The following is an 8,707-nucleotide window of genomic DNA, read 5'->3' as shown; positions in this document are numbered from 1 at the left end:
AGTGTCCCCATAATGAGCAGTGTAGCAGGAAATACTTTTAAAAAGTTTTAGCATAACTTCTTGTAATTCAGAGGCCTATTTGATGTAAAATGCAATAAAATTGAGAATAGAGGCCAGCGACCGGCTGATGACGTAAGTGCAGCTATTATATTTTTATGGTCACATATAATGCGGCCCAGGCATATCTACCTCCTGGCTGCAAAGAGCCGGATCCAATCTGCCACTGTAGAGGTAGATCAGGTGAGTGTGGCGCTGTCAGCCAGCAACCCACTGGGCATTTGCCAGGTGTGCCAGGTAGGCTGATTTCAGACCAGATACATGGGCATAAAAGAATGGAGCCAAATATTAAGACCAATAGTTTATCATGTCGGACTTCAATGAAAGAAACAATGAAGCAACAAATTAACTTCAGTAGCATATCATACAGAACATGATTCTCGCCATTCACAACTAAAATCTCATTTTTTTCCTCTTCCATTCAAGTATCGTTGATCAGGTTTCCAAATCTGGCGCCAACATTAACTGTTCAGGTTAGGGGGTGTATTTTCAATTGATTTGTACGTCGTTCTTGTTACCTACTGCAATATCATGAAAAGGATGAAGGTGAAAAAAATGTGTCATCGCCAACCTTTGTGTGGACTAATATGTTATATTTCTGCAAATAATATTTCAAATTTCTGGTTTTCGCCCACTCCTGTGACCTTGGCTGCCACTTCTCTGGACCATTTTAGAGCCCATCTGTCACAGATCTCAATTTGCCAATGCTACACATTAATCACAGTCTGGCCTTTATGCACCCTTTATGTATTCCTGCTTTCCTTTTCATTTTAAACTCTTTCCGGCAGGGCAGGGGTTAAGCAAAGAACCTGAATTGGCAACAAAGTCACATCCGTCAAGCAAGCTAAGCCGAGTTTTTCTACGCTTGGAAAGATCTATTCATCAATGTTCTCCAAAAATATGTGGTTTTCTGGCCGTGGAGTTACTGCTCGATCAATCTCATCCAACCGATCAATAAAACTCACTTTTCTAATCTTATATTTTTTCTTCACTTTCTCTGATTTTGTAGCTGTACTATTTTTTTTTGCCTGTGTTCTTTTCTAGTAAAAAGGAAGAATGCCCTGCCATGTTTACTTACTGAAAAAAGAAAAACAAAATTTTTTAAATATACTCTTTTAACCATTTCATTATATCTTAAAAACTCACACCCCTACCCTTACTAAATTTAGCAAGTTGGTCTGGTTGTACATACATATAGATTGCACACGGAGCCCATGAAAGAAACAAACTATTCATATATATTGTTTTATTTTGTACTTTTTATCTATTCTATTTAATATTGGTATGTTTCATAATCATTAATCGCAGTACCCTGTGAAGGTTAGGATTAAGATTTTCTACATAACTATAGTTTACATTACATAGTTAGCATGATTGAAAACAAAACAATTCTATTGAGTTCCAGCTTTCCGAGATTTTCCTAATTTTACAGATGAAGACAAAACAAAAACGTTTACGTAAATGCCAATTTTGCCCAGAAGGGAGAAAAGTTCTTTCTTCCCTCGACAGCCAGTCAAAATAAATCCTGGATCAAAAACTTTGAATTACTATGCGTGTCCCTGAATTTGTTTTCTTGCCAAAAGCCAATCCAGTGTATTCTTAAAAGACTCCGCTGTTCTTGCGGTCACCTCGTTTGGTAGGCTGGCTTTACAGCCCTTACTGTCAAGATGGAAATATGGCTTCTCTGATCTTAATAAGCAACCTCTTTTAATCAGCTTTGTCTGTGAGGTGATGATTTCCCTTTTTTGGCTTCGTATGGACCTCAAATTTCTTTGTACATTATGATGAGGTCATCTCTTTTCTAGAGTAAATAAATCCAATTTAGCTAAACGTTCCTCAAAGGTAATATCCTGTATTCCCCCGTATTAACTTTGTAGTTCTACTTTGTACTTTTTCCAACCCAATCACATATTTCTTATGAACTAGTGCCCAAAGTTGAACAGCATATTTCAAATGAGCCCCAACTAATGCTCTGTATAGAGACATAATCACATTTTCATATCTTGCACGTATAGCCTTACTAGTAATTTGTTAGTCTTAGTAGCTGCTGCTTGACATTGTATATGGTTACTAAGTCTGGAGTCTACTAACACCTCAAATCTTTTTAAAAAGATTATTCACTGAAGATGAAAGACTCAAAATTAGGTTGCCCCTATTCTAGTGAGCCTTTACATGCTCTGCTCCCCTTTAGGAGGTACCATATTGTCCCAAATATAGGCCACGCCAAATTATAGGCTGCACTCTTAAGGTTTTATATTAACGTAATTATGTAAATTAATTAATTTTTTAATGCAATAAAAAAAAAACTTTACTAGGACGCTAACACTGTATTTTTTCACTCACTCACTCACTCATATTCTCTCACACTTTTACTCAGACTCTCATGCTCTTGTTTACTCTCTCTTAATGTCTCCCTACCTTATCCACTGTCCCCGTGTGTTCAATCTTCACTCCTGGCGCACTTCCACTAAATGGCGTAGCTTTTGATTGAGAGGCAACCTCATCTTTTTAGTGAGTTTGTTACTTTTCAGCACTTAAAACTTCTTCACAGCACTGTATGTTAGTGTATAGGCAGCACTAGATATAACAAGTGGGAAAAAATCTGAATCACATATGTATAAAAATAGATCCAAATTTCCATAATGTGAAATGGACTAAAGATGTGTTTGTATACATGTGTACATATGTGAGTATGTGTGTATGTAAATGTGAATTAGTGCAGTGGCATAACTACTGAGGTCGCAGTGGTTGCAACTGTGACGGGGCCTACCTCTCTAGGGGATCCGGGCGATCCCTACAACCACTTGTTCTTGTCTCTCTGTGCGGCTTTAAAATTGTTCAGAAAGGGCCCTTCCGACTCAATGTGCGAGCAGCAGACTAAAATCTGCAGGAGAGGTAAGAAAGTACAGGCGGGAGGGATAGGTGTATGTGTGTTTTGTATGTATGTGAGCATTGATGTCTATGTATAAGTGTACGTGAGCATGAATGTGTTTGTATAAGTGTACATGAACATGGATGTCTATGTATAAGTGTATGTGAGCATGAATGTGTATGTATAAGTGTATGTGCGCATGAATGTCAATGTAAAAGTGCATGTGAGCATGGATGTCTGTATAAGTGTATGTAAGCATGAATGTGTGTGTATTAGTGTATGTGAGCATGGATGTGGATGTGTAACTGGTGTGAGCATGGATGTGTATGTGTAAGTGTGTATGAGCATATTTGTGTAAGTGGAGTATGTGTTAGCATGAGTGGTGTGAGAGGGAGTGTGTGTTAAAATGAGGGGGGACAAGGAACAATGACAGCACAGGAAGGCTTTTTGGGGGCACTGAAACCGCTAGGGGAAAATGTGGCACATGCAAGCTGTTTGTGGGCAAAGGTGGCACTGTGGGACATGTTGCTTGGTAAAGTTGGGGGCCCCGGTGCAATTTTTGCACAGGGGGCCCTGCAGTTTCTAGTTATGCTCCTGAATTTTGGGTGCCATTGGGACTTTCTTCTAAAGCCATTTCAAGTTTGTTTTATATTGTTTGTTAGAATTGTGGCTATGGGGCATACCCACTAAACATTCTGAGCTCACAGGAATGAGGAACTTAAGAAGCGCAAACAAAAAGAGTGAGATTAATTTGGGCCTCAAAAAGGCACTGCCCCTTATATCGAGGGGCACTGGAGAAGTATTATTTGTGTAGTTCATAGACATATAGCACCCTATTTAACTGATTTGTCTGTCACATTAAGGCTGCAATACTCATAGCTACTAATCTCCCCAACTCTGAGGCTTCTCTGATAGACTGGAAGCTTCTGTTTCATAAGAACCTACTAACAATAACCACGGGATGCCCAGACCAATAGCATGTTCCATTACTGTTACTGGGTCATATATGAATAAAATGACAATAAAAAAAGGAAGACAAGATAAATAATAAAAAACTGAAGGATTTAACTTATAAACCCCTACTCCATCTGAGAACTACCACACGACTGGCCAAAAGACTGCCTTAGACAAGTCAATAACAGCGCGGAAATATTTTCTCATGGAACCTTTCATCAGCTTGGTCATAAAAGGTCAGCATAAGACCGAGCTCCGATAGATCCTCTCTCGCTGCTGTCCTAATGTTATTAGCAATGACTGTTTCCTGCTCAATCACACTCCCAAAGGATTTCCAATAAAGTTTTTATGTGCCATAACTGTTACATTAAATAAAGCTGAAAAGTATTGAGCAGAACTCTGAGTAAATCACTTTCCAAGCTGGGCAATTGAGTCAGGAGCGAGAATTATGGATCCAAGGCAGCTGTTTTATTTATTTATTTTTAAAACTGAGAAACAGCAATTTTCATTGGCATTTTTAAATTAACTGCATGATGCTTTACTGTTTTATTTCTCAATTACAAATTTACAGCATATGATTTGGGAAGGTTTATATGTTACTTAGGCCTTGCAGCTTCAAACATAAATTAATTAATTTATTAAAACTAAAATGTAGCTTGTTCTTATTATTTTCTATCAGCGAAATGGAGATGCTTGGTTTAAGTGGTTATTTTTACATCATAGATGCTGCGATTTGTGGCCAGAAACATCAAATTATTTTCCTGTCCTGGTGTTATCACCTCTTCTGTTCCTACCACCGTTACATGACTGTCCGAATCAGCTGCCACCGAAGAGACACTTTATCAAATTGTGGGGAGATAATCATCCAAATCCTTTGAATAGTATTAAAAAAAAACCATTTGAAATATAATATAATAATAAAATATATATATGTAATCTATTTATGTATCTATTTTCATTTATTTGTCTTGAATTTAGAAACACGTCCTGTCATTTTATTCCAGATTTAGTGTATAGGGTCAATTAGTTTAATAGCGCAAATAAGATCCAAAGCTGTCTACACATATTTACATTTTCCACAAATAATTTGAAAAAAATACAACCTACTGGATTTCACAAAGCCCATTCTACCAGCAATGTCCTCACCAACCTTTTATAAAGCATGGGCAAAAAACAATCCTAATTGATTTTCAGCAACATCCCTGAATGCAGTAATAGCCCATATTAGATTTGTAATGCTTTGAAACGGAATTAAAGTCCAAAATGCTCTCCGAGCATTTTTTATTTTACAACATTAGATTGCTACATCATAGAGCAGTACAAGATGACTAAAGATCTCCTTGGGTATTTTGCAGTCAATGTTATGATGGCATTACTGGATCTCTTAAATATGAATGTATTTTTTATTTTGGATTTTTTTGTGTTTCTCTCTTCTTACTGTGATGCCACTGTGTTCTTATCACACAGCGATCGGAAAGCAGGGCTCTGCAGTCCTTTATTCTTGATCACGCTATGTGTGATCAGCTGTAGCGGGAAGTGAAAAGTGCTGTTATGCAGCAGTGTCTCTCCCCAAATCGCAGGGGAGAAATAGAGGGGTTTATAAAGTCAATGTCTTGTTCAGTTTTGTGATAATTGCACATCTGATTGACTCTATAAACCATCACAACATGAGTGGAAAGTACTTGGAATTAGTTGTTGCTCATCTTCCCAGATCACTGGGTAGCCAACACCACCGGTGTCTGCATTGATCTGCGAGGACTGTATCTTTTATGTTTAACGGGTTAAAATGTCTCCTCTCATGGTATGCACATAATGTGGGTCATACATGCATTGCTTATTTTAATTGGTAAAATTAAAATTCCAGATGGGGTACATTTACAGATTTTGAGCTAAGACTTGAAGGACATTCAACTAGTACCATGTCAAAGCTGCTAAGTTAATATGAGGGACCATATGGAGCCATGTTGCAGCATCTGAGCTAGTGTTATGTTTATGGCCATTGAAAGAGTGTCATATGACAGTCAATGAGATTGTGTCATATTATGACAAGAAGCTACAGCCATTGAACTGTCTACAACTGAGTAACAGCTTCTGAACCAGTATCATTTCACAGTGAGAATGACTGACTAAATGCGATTTCTATAAGCTCTGTGGGAAACAGTGGGGGCCATTGACAGACAGCAGACAGTAATTACTAAATACTATGGATGGTTTTCATGAGTAAGTAATTGCCCTGTTATTAAAACATCACAAATTAGCAGCTTTGTCAAGTTAGTGGGTATTAATTACCATCTCACTGTGCCCTCTGACAGACACGGGTGCCATTGAGAAAAGAAGAGATGCCTAATTAAAGTCCAATAGGACTAAGTAGACATTAACAAACATGGCCTCATGGAAAAAGTTAAACGTTCTTAAACGTTTGGCTGTAAATGCTACATTACACCTGTGTTTCCTTGCATTGTGAGATGTTAGTGTAAATATTGATTCATGTCACTATATACTGTATATAGACATTAAGCAGGGGATACTCCATTAAATAATAATAATTAAATAATATGCATACGCATACAGAATTGAATATATGTACTATATATAAAACTCAAATATACCTGTATTTGACCCTTATGGTCTCGTGGACCCTGAGACCTATGAAAATATAAGCCAGTTAGAATAGGACCCTAAGAAAACATAATGTGTAAGTCTCTGTCACGTTTTCCAGTGAGACAGACCCCTTGATGCAATATGGCTGGAAGGAAGACCAAAATTGACTTTTTCACCCTCCAACTGGGTCCCCCCTTGGTTTCGAGCAGCCGTGGGACTTGACAATCATCCACCTGGCCCCTCAGTATACACCACAACCCAGAAAGTGTAGAGCAAAGTCAGACAAGCCAGGTTCAGGAATGATGAGATACAGAATGTCAGAAATCAGGCCAAAAGTCAGTACAGGCAAAAATCAGGCAAAACAGGAACCAGTCGTGGTCAGGAACGTTAATACAGAAAACTGGGTCACAACAGGAGATCTTAGATATAACTGGGGAATGAGTACCTTCTAATGTAATGGCAGATAGCTACCAGGTGAGTACTTCCTGTGGTCATGGTGCAGCAGGAAGCACTACCTCAGGAATAGCAGCTGCAGAGTGCGGGATCTGCGGGATTGTTGGTTTAAATCCAGGTAACCGTGTTACAACCAGCTTGCCTTTACTTGGCAAAAGCATGGCCTAGAACAGGCTCCTTACTCTCTGTTGACATCGCAAATCAAGGACTACCACGGAGGAGCCTCCCTTTGCCTTACAAATGTAAGCAGGATAAAGAGGGCGCTCAAAAATACTCAATATTAAAAATCATTTGTTCTGGTAATAAGACTTAGCATTAAAAAAATAGTAAAGCTAATTAAATAGGGATAGCATTGGGTAAAAGCACAAAAAAGACTTAAAGGGAACGAGAACGGGCTGAGACGATAAGAACGATGAGGGACAGATATATAGGAAAGAGAAAAGTAGTTAAAGGAGAAACAGAGAGAGAGAGAAGAGGAATCCTGGAACGGGTAATCATCTAAAACATACAAGACATTCATAGATGATATTCTTCTCCATGTTACCTCCAAGCTGAGAAAAAACAATATCTAAAAGCAGAGGTTTTCCCCCCAAGTAGCCCACCTTCAGGTGAGATGTTTTAGCCATGTTCCACTAGGTCAACATAAAGGTTTTGTACATCTCCCACAAAGAATATGATCAGCTTAATTTGTAGAGAACCCATATATATCCACAACTCTGCTGCAAATAGCTTGTCACGGGGCACATGTGAATTGCACATTTTTTGGAATGCAGGTGACTGAAACTAGATGAATATACCAAGCAGACAATGGCACCAGAGAGCACCAGCCATTGTTGTTGGTATTTGTACAATACAATTAAAAGCCTTTGTGATTTTCTTACAGTTCCCAGGAGCTGAGATTATAGTTCTTTAAGTACGATACATGGTTTTGTTGTCTATTTCATATCAGCAGCGGTTCAACAGCGTAAACCCTAGAACGCCACCTTCCTTGCTCATTTGTCACTCATGCTAGCACCTTGCTGTGTTTTTGCTACTGCAAGGACATGTCTCTGAAGTCAGCAGTCAGCAAATATTGATCCTGCAGAGCCAATCACTGTGATTTATGGAGCCAGGAGGTAAACATTGACCTTAGCAGAGCCAAACTCAATATTTACCTTTAAGGACAATCTATCCTAGTATTCTCCCTTACAGAAGTCAATACTTGTTCTGCTACCTACTCTGCATTTCTAGTTAAACGGGTTCCTCTCCAGAGACTGCTATTACCCTCAGCAATTCTTGTTTGTGAGCTGACACCCCCGTGTTTGAAAGGGGTATATGCGTTATAATGAATATTAAAGTTCACTTACAATTATCTGCAAAATGCTTTGCACACATTCACACAGATTGTTGTATCGTGTGAACAATGAAGTGAAAGAAAATGTGGATTGTTGCCTCTATATCGCCAGGATATTGTATATATGTTCATTAACATGGCACTCTTAAGATAGATAGATAGATAGATAGATAGATAGATAGATAGATTCAGATAGAGGCTGCTAAAGATACCCCTTCTTAAACTGAGGCAACATCACGCAGTGTCTTGTCTATAGTCTACTCTAAATGTATAGTTTAAGTGGTGAAATAGTATCAATTAAAGGACATAAAGCAGAATAATATATCATTATGTATAAAAACACAAATTATATGAACAGTTAGTTACCCTCTAATCTTTTCAGCACTAACTTCTGCCGGTTGAGAGCTAAATTATTAAATGCCAGGATGACCTTAGTT

Source organism: Spea bombifrons, chromosome 4 (genome assembly GCF_027358695.1).
Source record: "Spea bombifrons isolate aSpeBom1 chromosome 4, aSpeBom1.2.pri, whole genome shotgun sequence".
NCBI classification, from domain to species: Eukaryota; Metazoa; Chordata; class Amphibia; order Anura; family Pelobatidae; genus Spea; species Spea bombifrons.
Note: the sequence above shows the minus strand (reverse complement) of the source record.